Source organism: Dermacentor silvarum, chromosome 8 (assembly GCF_013339745.2).
Source record: "Dermacentor silvarum isolate Dsil-2018 chromosome 8, BIME_Dsil_1.4, whole genome shotgun sequence".
In the NCBI taxonomy this organism is placed as follows: Eukaryota; Metazoa; Arthropoda; class Arachnida; order Ixodida; family Ixodidae; genus Dermacentor; species Dermacentor silvarum.
In genome coordinates this window covers 104495898-104507782 of record NC_051161.1, presented here as the reverse complement: position 1 = coordinate 104507782, position 11885 = coordinate 104495898, and the positions used below count along the sequence as shown (strand labels likewise).

The following is an 11885-nucleotide window of genomic DNA, read 5'->3' as shown; positions in this document are numbered from 1 at the left end:
ATACTCTTGTAACGTAGATTAAATGAATTTGGATGTTTTGATTTTGCCGGAAATGTTTAGCATTGCGACCACCGTGGTATCTTAGTAGCTATGGCGGTCTGCTTCCGAGATCGACGTCGCGCGCTCGTTTTTTGTCGGTGCTGCCAAATTTCGATGGGGGGCAATACAATAGCGCTCATACACTTAGATTTAGGTACGCGTTAAAGAATACCAAATGATCAAAATTGGTACGGAACCATTCACTACGTCGTGTCTAATTATCAGATCGTGGTTTTGGCATGGTAAACAGCAGACTATTTTTTTCGCATTGAAGATGGTGTGGTTGACTTACGAGCTGACTTTCACAGCATCTGAAAGAGACAAGAGTAAATGTTTTACCAGCCTTGGGAAGCTTTAAGAATCACCGCAAATGATAAAAACATACCCTCCAACGCTTCCTCGAAGTCATCTGCAACATTAGATAAAGAACCAAAAACTGATTACGGATGTTCTGAACATGTAAGCATGCCGGAAGCAAATTTTTGGCAATTGGAACGTTTATTAATTATTAAATTGTAAAATAGACTGTGTGAAAAACGCCTTGTTTGCCACGCTTTTATATATACGGGGTGATCATTGTAAAATTTTACGGAATTGTTTAAAATTGTCTGCGGCAGATAGAGCAATTATTGTCATTGAGCTGGCTTATCCGTAGAGGCGGACATTACTAGCACGAGAAATCGAAACACATATTCAACAAATAAAATAATTCGCTAAATAACTTCCTATGAATCAAATTATGACACATAGAAATTTACGAATTGTAGCTGGTGAGTGTGCAAGACGCATCGGGTTGAAATGAATATTCCCGATGACACCAGTTTCGACATATTTTCCAAAGTGTGGGACGAAATGCTTGGGCGTTCCCGTTGCTTTGGTGCTTGAATGCATAAAGAGTGTTTTGTTAAAAAGTAGCTAGAACAGGGCATTATTACGGTGAGTTTGATGGCGCGTATCTCCGCACTGCTGCCATTATGGAAATTCATTGCAAGTGGATTCGCCTTGCAAACTCACCGGCTACAATTCGTAAAATCAACATGTGCCATAAAGTAAATAATTAGGATGTTTATTAGAGAGTTTTTGTCAATCAGCTGAATATGTGTGTCGGCTTATATCCGTGCAAGTAACGTCGACCTCTCTGAATAATCCAGCTGAAAGACTAGAATTAGGTTATCGGCAACAGGCGATTTTTAAATGTTCCACAAAACGTAAAAATGATCGCATCTGCCCACACACACACACCAATAAATGAATTCTGTCGAAATTCTAATGATTTAAGAGTGTTTATCCTCTAAGAACCTTTTGGTTTGAACATAATTTTTGCTGTATTTGATAATTTGTAGTTTGGATGCATTAAGCCAGCTTGCAAATTAAGGGAAACAAGTGTGTTCCACACTATTACCCTTTCAGGCGCTCCGTGTAGAGTGGTGCACCATACCATAACGCCCCAAAATACGTAACAAAAATGAAAATGGTGAGCTTTTTAAACGCGTAGCCATGAATCTTAAGACAGTGTTGGTTGGAGTTCCGGTTGGAGATTTGCGGATATGTGTCAAGCAACTTGTTGGAAAAGTAAAGTTGCAATATGGAAGCCGTAGTTCTTGCTGCAATGCTAGCGTGTCGTGATGTGTTTGGTTATATTCTTTCGTTGTATAGGACAATAACGATCTCAAATGTGCAAACTTACGAAGTGGCTCGCTGTTTTACAACTACATCTTGACTGGTAAGATAACCCAGAGCAGCGTTACGAAAGGAAAAATGACAGACCCTTTGGCGCAAGAATTTGACCCAAGCTCGCATGAGCTGGTGGATGCTAGCTGGATTCGGTATGTCTGCATACGGACCGCCGTGGTTGTGAGTATTGAGCAAAATGGGGCTCTGCTTTCGTACCCCAACTGCACGACAGCCGCATCTTGCTCGGTGAAATTTTCCTTGCTGTCTACATTTTTTAATAAGCAGCACTTTGTTGGAGATATCTTTCATACACGTGCTTTCGAGAAATGCTGCGTGTTCTTAAGTATGACGTAACTTTGTTGTATTCTACTAGGAATAACAACTAAGCAAAGAAGAAACGCAGGTCACATAGGTGACCTGAACGTGGCATTTTCTTTTCGGAGCAGAAAGCGTAACCAAAACAGTAATCGTACCTTTTGCTCAGCCACGTATCTTGCTTATACCGCTTGTGCTAACAGCTTCATATATTGGCATAGCGATCAAATGAAAAGAAGGCGCTTGAGTCTGCTCTAAGCGAGCTGGCAGCCGAAACAAGCCTTGTATTTTCATAAAGCTCATTATTCAACTCCTTGACTGCCGAAGACGAGGTAACTCGTCATAACAACGAACGTCCTCTGGTGCCGATGACGAGTTAACGTGAATTTCCCGCAATTGTTGCACATGTGCACAAGTGACTTCTGCTATCCTTTTCAACAAGACCAGTAAAGATCCAATAGGTATTCCTGGTACCATAAATTAAAAAAAGGATGGGCCAAGATATGCAGGTTTAAGAAAATTTCGCACCTTGACATTTTGTTTTCTTTCAAAATTTGACATTGAGGCGTACCCCATAACAGTCGATAACGAAGTAACTCGTCATCATAACGAGCGTCCTCTGGTGTGGACGATAAGTTAACTGTTCGTGAATTTCCAGAAATTGTTGCACATGTGTATATGTGCTGTTCGTTGTAATTTTGACAAATAAATACTGCACAATTACGTTTGCTGACTTTTTTTTTCTCAACAAGACCAGTGAAAGTGCAATAGGCCGGCCTTCTATGATGCTTAGAAAAACAAATGGTCAAGAATATGCAGATATAAAAAATTCCGCACTCTAAACATATTTTTTTACGAAATTCGTAATGACAATTAAGGGGTTTTAGAAAAGAACACTTGGTATTGTGGTGTCACAATGCTACTGCGTTGTACTTTTTGCATTTTCTAAGTATTCACTTTGTGTCGTTGGGTTCTCATAGCAAAATTATCAATTTAGAACGCTTATGCTAATAATGTACTCACGAAACCCAACAAATAATGGCAGAAGGCCACATTAAAATAAAGTTGTTAGTAGCAGCCCCAATATGTTTCCTGCTTATCGATGTCGAGTGCTTAAATCAGTCCTATAAGTATACAAACTTTCGGCATTACCAATTTCGTGTCACAAATGTCGCTGTCATCCCATTGAGTCAAACTCAAAACGACGTTCGAAGAAGCAACATACGAAAACAAAACATAAGAAGCCAACAAACATTGACACCAAGAACAACATAGGGGAAATTACTTGCACACACTAATTGAAATAAAGAAAGGATAAATTAATGGAAATGAAAACGGATGAAAAAACAACTGTCCGCAGGTGGGGAACGAACCCACGTCTTCGCATTACGCATGCGATGCTCTCACCATTGAGCTACCGCGAAACCGTTTTCCCATCCGCTTTCTGGGGTATTTATGTTTTACAACTAGAACTAACTTTGGGAGTGTTAGCCAGCGCCACCACTCACAAACCTAGGGGCGGATGTGGAACATCCTTTCTGCCGCAGGCGTCACGAGCTCGTGATCTTTTTGGGTGATGACAACTGGTCAATGAACCCACATATGGTCCCTGAAGGCATCAATGTGAGTGGTGGCGCTGGCTAACACTCCCAGGGTGAGTTCTAGTTGTAAAACATAAGTATCCCAGAAAGCGGATGGGAAAACGGTTCCGCGGTAGCTCAATGGTGAGAGCTCGCACGCGTAATGCGAAGACGTGGGTTCGTTCCCCACCTGCGGACAGTTGATTTTTTCATCCGTTTTCATTTCCATTAATTTATCATTTCTCTAATTCAATTAGTGTGTGCAAGTAATTTCCCCTATGTTGTTCTTGGTGTCAATGTTTGTTGGCTTCTTATGATATGATTAATAAAAATCGGGCCCCTTGGTTCCCTTGCTTCTCGTTCAATACGAAAACAGAAGTAATATATCCTTTTTACTTGCAGTGTACGAGCCGCACGTCTGTTATCTCAAAAGGATCTTACACCTCCTGTATAACGTCTTAGCGTGCGAAGCAACAGACGAGTATCGTCATTTACTAGCGATATCTTTCAGGAAAATGAAACGAAGGCGTTGCAAGGTTTATTGAGAAGCAGGAAAATCAGCAGTTAAATTAGATAGTCAGTAAAAAAACGTTTTCGTTACAAATACTCGTGCTTCACGTTACGACATTACAGTAATTAACAGTAGTAACAGTGATATTACACCAGCTGTTGCAGTAGTGTAAATCTCTTCGTTGCTTATTCTCGGCTGTTTTGCTTGCATAAGATCCGTCGTGCGTACACAGGAATGCGCGGGCGTTCGAGCAAGGATAGGCGTAATCCCGAATCCACAATCAAGCACAGTGCTAGCGATAAAGCGTGTTTCATCTGCCACCTTGGTACGTCTCTACAGACAAAAAGTAACGATTCATTATTTGTAGCAACAATTACCACTCACTCGTTCCAGAGAGTAAATGCGTTGGGCCTGGGAGCGCCATGGTAGAACAGAATAAATTCTTCTTCTTTTGTTTCTTCTTCTAAGGGTGCTGTTATTGTTCTTGTTGCCTATCGCGTATGTGGCTGCTACCAGCAATGGAGGATTGGCCAAGAAATGTATGGATTATTCCAATTTAGCATGGAAGCATAAATTTCCCAATATCTGTAGCGCTGTATAACTTTGAATTATCTGTTAAAAATAAAATCGGTCAAGTCAGATCGGATGAATAATAATCAATTCAGAAGTGCACAAAAAGGAAAAGATAAATAATTAGAGCCCTTCCACTATGTGAAGATGGAAGACTAGCGAAGCCGTACTTGTTGATAACTATATTGAGTTACATATGGTTAACTGCTATGTTGACTGAATAAAGACACATAACTTCGTTGTTGTAAACGTCTTTTATTTTCTCTTTGCCATTATGGTAGCGATTGCCATGTGGTCACTGTGATGTACTGCAATTGGTTACCGATGCTTTCGCGCCCACTCCAACTTCTGTTCGCGAAGGCCATCCTCACGGGCACACTGTTCTTCACAGGTCACAGAGCGGCTATCCGACGTTAGGGATCCTTCGGAGGACAAGCGTTCGGCTATAGCGGCTTGCCGCCACCTTCGCCTGCATTCACGCTGTTGCTCATGCCGGCGCTCTTTCCATGCACGTTCTTCTTCTTCGGTACAGACCACGGAGTGGTACAGACTAGGCGCGTCCTGGCCATAGCAAGCCTGAAGTTCACCTGAGTACGACTACGCAAATGGAGCCAAGTGTCTAGCTGAGGCGTTGAGAAAAGCTACCTTGAAAAGCTTCTGTCCTTGCTCAAGGTAATGTTTAAGTATAGTCTGCATATCTATTAGTCACTCTGGGCAATCTTTTTTTTGATGATATTCTGGTGAATCACTTTACAATTACCTCATATTCTTTACGGTATCATGCGTTTTGGCACCTCTGCCAAGCCACTTTATACATAAACCGATATACATTACTTGCCGAAAATTGTTCTACGCATCATTTTGTCCGCGGACGTGATCCGCCGTAGCCATATACAGCTTCGCTGTAATACAGCATTTATCAGGGCATTTGGTTGGATTCTGTAAGAAATGTTTGGAGAGTGGAGCCAGCATCCCTGTGGAAGAATCCGTGCCACCCGTGAACTTCGGTTCAAAGCTTTGTTTTTATTTTTATTGCGATAGCAATTATATGGACACTCCAAAGCAGATTTCTGCCGTCGGCGTCGCCGTCGCCGTCACCGTGAGGTTCCGTATGACGTCAATGGAGATTAAATAGTCGCCGCGCGCCGCCGAACGCTGTATGTGCGAGTGAAAGGGCGCGAGGGACGCGCGCTTTCACGGGGAGTGAAGGAACGGCGGAGAACAAACGCGCGTTCTGTGCCGTGCTCCCTTAAGGGCTGCAGAAGTAGGCGTCTCTTTCCTCCTTTACAATCACCATATATGTAGAGCAAACGCGCCTTCTTCTGACGCACGAAAGGCCGTGGGGGGGGGGGAGGGGAGAGGGAAGGGAGGCGACGTTTAGCTGCGGCACCAAGTAGCCTATTTATATCAGAGGCTCCGGCAACAGTCACCAACGCCGCACGCATTTTGTGCGAACGCGGGCAAAACGCCGACGGCGTCGACAACAGTTCTGCGTGTTGCCGGTGCTGCTGCATGTCCAAGTTTATACAGCTGATAAAGCTACTATCATTACTCCGTATATCTCTCTACAAATTTGCTATCGCAATTGATGCTTCACCTTTCAGGTGAAACTGCGACAACTTTTTGATGATATTCTGGTGAATCACTTTACAATTACCTCATATTCTTTAAGGTATCATGCGTTTTGGCACCTGTGCCAAGCCACTTTATACATAAACCGATATACATTACTTGCCGAAAATTGTTGCACGCATCGTTTTGTCCGCGGACGTGATCCGCCGTAGCCATATACAGCTTCGCTGTAATACAGAATTTATCAGGGCATTTGGTTGGATTCTGTAAGAAATGTTTGGACAGTGGAGCCAGCATCCCTGTGGCAGAATCCGCGCCACCCGTGAACTTCGGTTCAAGGCTTCGTTTTTTTTTATTTTGAGGAGGTTTGCTTTACGCCATAGTAAGCAAAATGTCGCAGTTTCACCCGACAGGCGAAGCATGAAGTCAAATTAGTAGAGAGCTATACGGAGTAAGGATAGTAGTTTTATCAGCTGTATAAACTTGGACATGCAGCAGCAACAGCAATGCGCAGAACTGTTGTCGACGCCATCGGCATTTTGCCCGCGTTCGCACCGAACGCGCGCGGCGTTGGTGACTGTTGCCGGTGCCTCTGGGGGCGACTTGGAGGTTTTCGACGAGATCAGAACGGGGCACTCGTTTAGCAGCGTCAGAAGTCTTTACCACCTTCTCGCCTCGCAACGTTTTTAAATGCGAATGCATTTCTTAGTCGGGGCATGTCAGGCGTCTGTCGGTGTCCGCGCGTCGGCAGGTGTTATCTCTCCGCTCTCACTCCCTCTCCCATAGCAACAGCTGCGGGCGCGCGCGCTTATCCTCGCCCCTAGCAACCGGAGCAGAAGGTGCGGGCGGAGTAGCGGAGAGTGAGTGGAGAGGAGGAGCGCGCTCTGGCGTGTGAAGGCGCTCGCATCGCCAACCTTTCCCTTTCCCTCAAGAACCACTTATCATCGCATCGCGGGAACTCGGCGGAGCTTCCGCGTGTGTGGAGAGAGTGTAGGAGAGGGTAGGTGCAGTGCTTCGCCGCTCCTTCTCTCGCCGTTCGCTCTCTCTCCTCCCTGCGCCCCACTCTCCCGTTCGCTCGCTCGCACGTATATATAAATGGAGTGAAGCGCGCGCCTCACTCTCGACCGTTCGCTGGCTGGGCGCCTCTCAAGGCGATGGCAGAAGTCGGTGAAGGCGAATGTCTGACGGCAACGGTACCCCTAGCAAGAAGTGTAATACAATCCAACCCGAGCATTACACCTCTCGCTAGAGGTGACGTCACTGCAGTAGCTTCAACGTCATCATCAACCGGAGGAGAAGAAGCGGAAGACAAGGCTGCGAAGCGAAGAGCGCGTGATGCCGAACGCAAGCGAGCGAAGCGAGCTGCCGATACCGAACTCCGTGCTCGGGAAGCCGCTGCGAAACGCCAACGCCGAGCCGAAGATCCGGAAATGTGTGCTCGATACGCCGCTGTGAGACGTCAACGGCGAGCCGAGAACGCTGAAGTTCGTGTTCGAGACGCGGCGGAGAAACGTCAACGGCGAGCCGCCGATTCTCGAGTGAAGCGGCGCGAGGCCGAGTCCAAGCGGCAACGACGACAGGCTGATCCCGCTGCCGCCCGCGCACTCGATCGCGCCACGCAAGCGGCGGCGCGCGCTCGGCAGTTTACGCAGCCGGACGCCCGTTTCAAGCGCGACTTCGAGGACCACAGCTTTGGTCACAGCTGCAAGGTTTGCGATCGGTTGTGGTTCGACAACAATCTGAGCGTGGTAGGGAACATCAAGAAGGACTCGAGTCGTTTGAACGCGCTTCGGGTTCTTTGGAACGAGTTTGTAAGAGGAGGCCGCGACGAACACCATCATCGCCGTCTGTGACGACAACCCTCGTCTGGCGCCGTTCAAGTCGTACCTGGTGTGTGCCTCGTGCCGCGAGTCTCTGGTCAACGGGCGCGTCCCTTCGATGAGCGTGAGTTTCGGTGGACGTGACAAAGAAGAACGGCGAGTGGTTGGTGGAGTACATGCGGACAAAGTACTCTATGCAGTGTGCCTCCGCCGAGTCCGACAAGTGTCCGACTACCATTCACGGAAGTTGCATTGATCTCGCCTTTACCCGAAACTGTGACGTGCGCATGCTTCTCAAAGACCCTTTGACTGTACACTTTAGCGACCACAAGGCTGTGATTATGGCCGTCAGGTACAATGACAACACGAACAGGTGCTGATGAATGTGTAAATAAATGGTTACGGTACAAATCCTCGTCTCGTCATTAACTTACGCCATTAAAATTACTACGCCGTGTACTCTCGGCGCAAGAAATGCATTCGCATTTCCTCACGATTCCCTTCGGGGCGGTGGGGGCAATTTTTTGATATAATTAAGCATTTGGTGCCGCAGCTAAACGTAGCCTCCCCTCACTCCCTCCCTCCCGTCCCTCCACGGCCTTTCGCGCTACGGAAGAAGTCGCGTTTTCTCTTATATTGGTGATTGTAAAGGAGGAAAGAGACGCTTAATTCTGCAGCCCTTCAGGGAGCACGGAGCAGAACGTGCGTTTGCTCCCCGCCGTGTGTTCGCTCCCCGTGAAAGCACGCGTCCCTCGCTATACACCATACACTCGCAAATATAGCATACGGCGCGCGGCGACGATTTCATCGCCGTTGACGTCATACGGAACCTCACGGCGACGACGGCGGAAGAATTCCGATTTGAGTGTCCATATAATTGCTATGGCAATAAAACAACCGGACGAAGAAGCTGAAATGACGATGATGTTGAATGACCACGGCGTAATGACAACGACGGCATGACAGCGAATGCATGATAGCGTCTGTCTGATGACGCAGTGACCATGATGGCATCACATTGGAGGCATATATTCACAGTTGAATGACGACAGCATTGCTTGAGCAACAGCGGCTTCTTCCTCGATAGAATGAAGAACAGGAAATGATGTCGGTAGATCAACGAAGATGGTATGACGACGACAAATTGGCGACAATCGGATGACGTTGCTCAAGTGATGAGGACGGTGAAACGACAGCGTGACGAAGATGCCATGATGACAGCGGTATGACGACGACGGCTCGCGACGAAGGCATGACAACAGACGGATGTCGAAGGTACAAAGGCGATGATGGAATGGTTGTGTCAGCATCACAAGGATGGTGTATCAACGAATGTACGACGACTGCATGACGACAAAGCGTTGACGAGGATAGCCTGACAACGGGCATGAGGACGATGGGAGGAAGAGTGTTTGATGACAACGGCGTAACGATGACGTATTGTGATGCATGTGACACACAGATATGAGAAAGAAGCGCAAACGGACACGCGCTGGTGTTCGTCCCTTTATTATTGATTTCCGCGCCATGTTTGTGAAATTGCTACCTAAAGATTTCAACGATGTGAAAATTAGGATTAAAGATTTTTAGGTGCAAGGCTTCTGCGTCGTAAAAACAGGTTTTGTATGTTTCTGTAACTTAATATAGAGGTTAATATATCACGCGATGCACTCTTCGAAACCGGTGCCACATGTAGGGCGTTTTGAAATAGGCTGTCGTCCCGATGGTTTGGATTTCATACTTACCTGGTGCCGGGCTCCTGATGATCATTGAGGTCGGGGCTCCGTGCCGAGGCTAACCATTGCACTACGGTTGGCTGAAGCTCGCCACTACTCCAAACCGGAGCAGATGGGGCATATAATTTTTGGTAGTGGGGCTCGGCGTTCGCGCCAGCCCCTCGTTGTTGAAGTCCAAAATAAGAATAAGTAATAAAAAAGCACACCATCTTCGCGTAGGGGCACCCTGAGTAGTATGCGAAGCAGCCATGGGGTCGACTCAAGGTAGTTTTATGAGCTGTATAAACTTGGACATGCAGCAGCACCAGCAACGCGCAGAACTGTTGTCGACGCAACGACGCTCGGGGCTTTGGAGAGCGCGGACGCGCTCAGAGGAGCTCTTCACCTTTTCAAGCGGAATTCTGCAAGCACGACCATTATCACCGTTCCCAATGGATCCGTGAAGTTCACCAGTATAAGAGGATACCAACCAGACCTGTGAGTGACTGAAACTTTTTATTTTCCGAGCGCTAACGCAGTTCACCAACGTGCGCGCCTCGCTAACCGAAACGCCGCCGGGAACGCGGCCATGGACGCGCCGGCGAGTGTGCGGTGCTCGCGCGTGCACATGTCGACTTCGGCGGCTCCCGAAACGACACCGATACTCACCAGGCTTTCTGAGCTTCCGGATAACAGCTGGGACAGCAAGGACTGCCAGGAAATTGATGCGAACGACCCTCCCGTCTTGCACGAGCCTCGGACGCAAACCCACAGGACGGAAAACGCTAAGCAGACTGATGGGGACTGGCAAATAGTGCTCACGCTCAGGCAGAATTAAGAAAGCCCTAGCACAAGCAAAAAACCACAAACGCTACTCGGAAAATGCCGGAACATCGACGGCTCACCACACGTCGCGCACACTGGCCCCCGAAAAGCCCAAGCGGAAATCTAACTATCGGTGACTGCTCCCTCTTCCCAGAGATGACTTCAAGATCGTTGTGCGTCCACACCAAGGACTGGCCGTCAAAAACTTCACCAGGCTGCAACTAGCGGATGCAGTGACTGCGGCCTGCAATGGTCAAGTAAGCGGAGACCAATTCCTACTCCGAATCAAACCGGGGTCGAACATCTTTATTGTGTCAACGCCAAGCCAAGAAGTGGCGGACAAATTCGCCGAATCGCTGAACTGAACTTGAATGACCGCGCGTGCGTAGTGAACACATACGTGGCGACCAGCGAAGGGACGAATAAGGGGGTCATACATGGCCTCGAACCACGTAGGCCCCCGATACCCTCAAGGCCAATCTCCGAATACGCACGCAAGGAGTAGAAATAGTTCACGCGCGCATGCTGGGCGATACGAAGACAGCCGTGATCACCTTTTACGGAGATATCACTCCGAGATACGTCTACTACAAAGGTGGCGAGCTCGCATGCTATCCTTACAAGAATACCATACAAGTATGTAAGATATGTCACGAGATAGGTCATCGCTCGGATGTATGCCCTCAACTGGACATAGTGGTGTGCCACACGTGCGGAACGCAGAACCCAGCAAATGATCACAAATGCACCCCCATATGCAAAGCATGCGGAGAAGGACATTTGACGGGAGACCGCGAATGCAAGAAAAGGCTAAAACCGACAAGCAACCGCTCACTCAAGGCCGGAAAGCAACCACGATCAAGAATAGACGCAGAAAAGCAAAAACTTCCCGCGCCACCAAGATGGTTCAGCTCCGAAGATGCCTAACAAAACTCATGGCCGACCCTGACCGACACACAACCAGACTCCCAGACAAGGCATCGAACCAGGTCCAGATCCCGATCACGATCCAGTTCCAGGTCCAGATCTAGGTCAAGAAGAAGACAAAACCCAGACTCTGCCACCTTCCAATCCTCTAGGGCCCCGAAATCCGAGACTCCCGGACACAGGGTTGAGGACTCGCAAAAATTCGACAAATCGAAGTTAAGCTGGGCGAGAGTGGTAACCCCTGCTGTTCCCATAACAGATAACCCAGAATATCAAAAAATCATACCCGAGAACAAACTCCTAAGAGAGAGCCTGCAGGAAATCAAACGAGAGTTGG

General features: G+C 47.5%; 1 non-coding gene across 1 annotated transcript; it reads left to right on the top strand.

Moving 5' to 3' along the window:
- The first annotated feature begins 9818 nt into the window (after positions 1-9818).
- LOC119462946 (U1 spliceosomal RNA) lies at positions 9819-9980 on the top strand. Its single transcript, XR_005194303.1, has one exon. It is a non-coding gene; the product is annotated as a U1 spliceosomal RNA (small nuclear RNA).
- The last annotated feature ends 1905 nt before the right edge of the window (positions 9981-11885 follow it).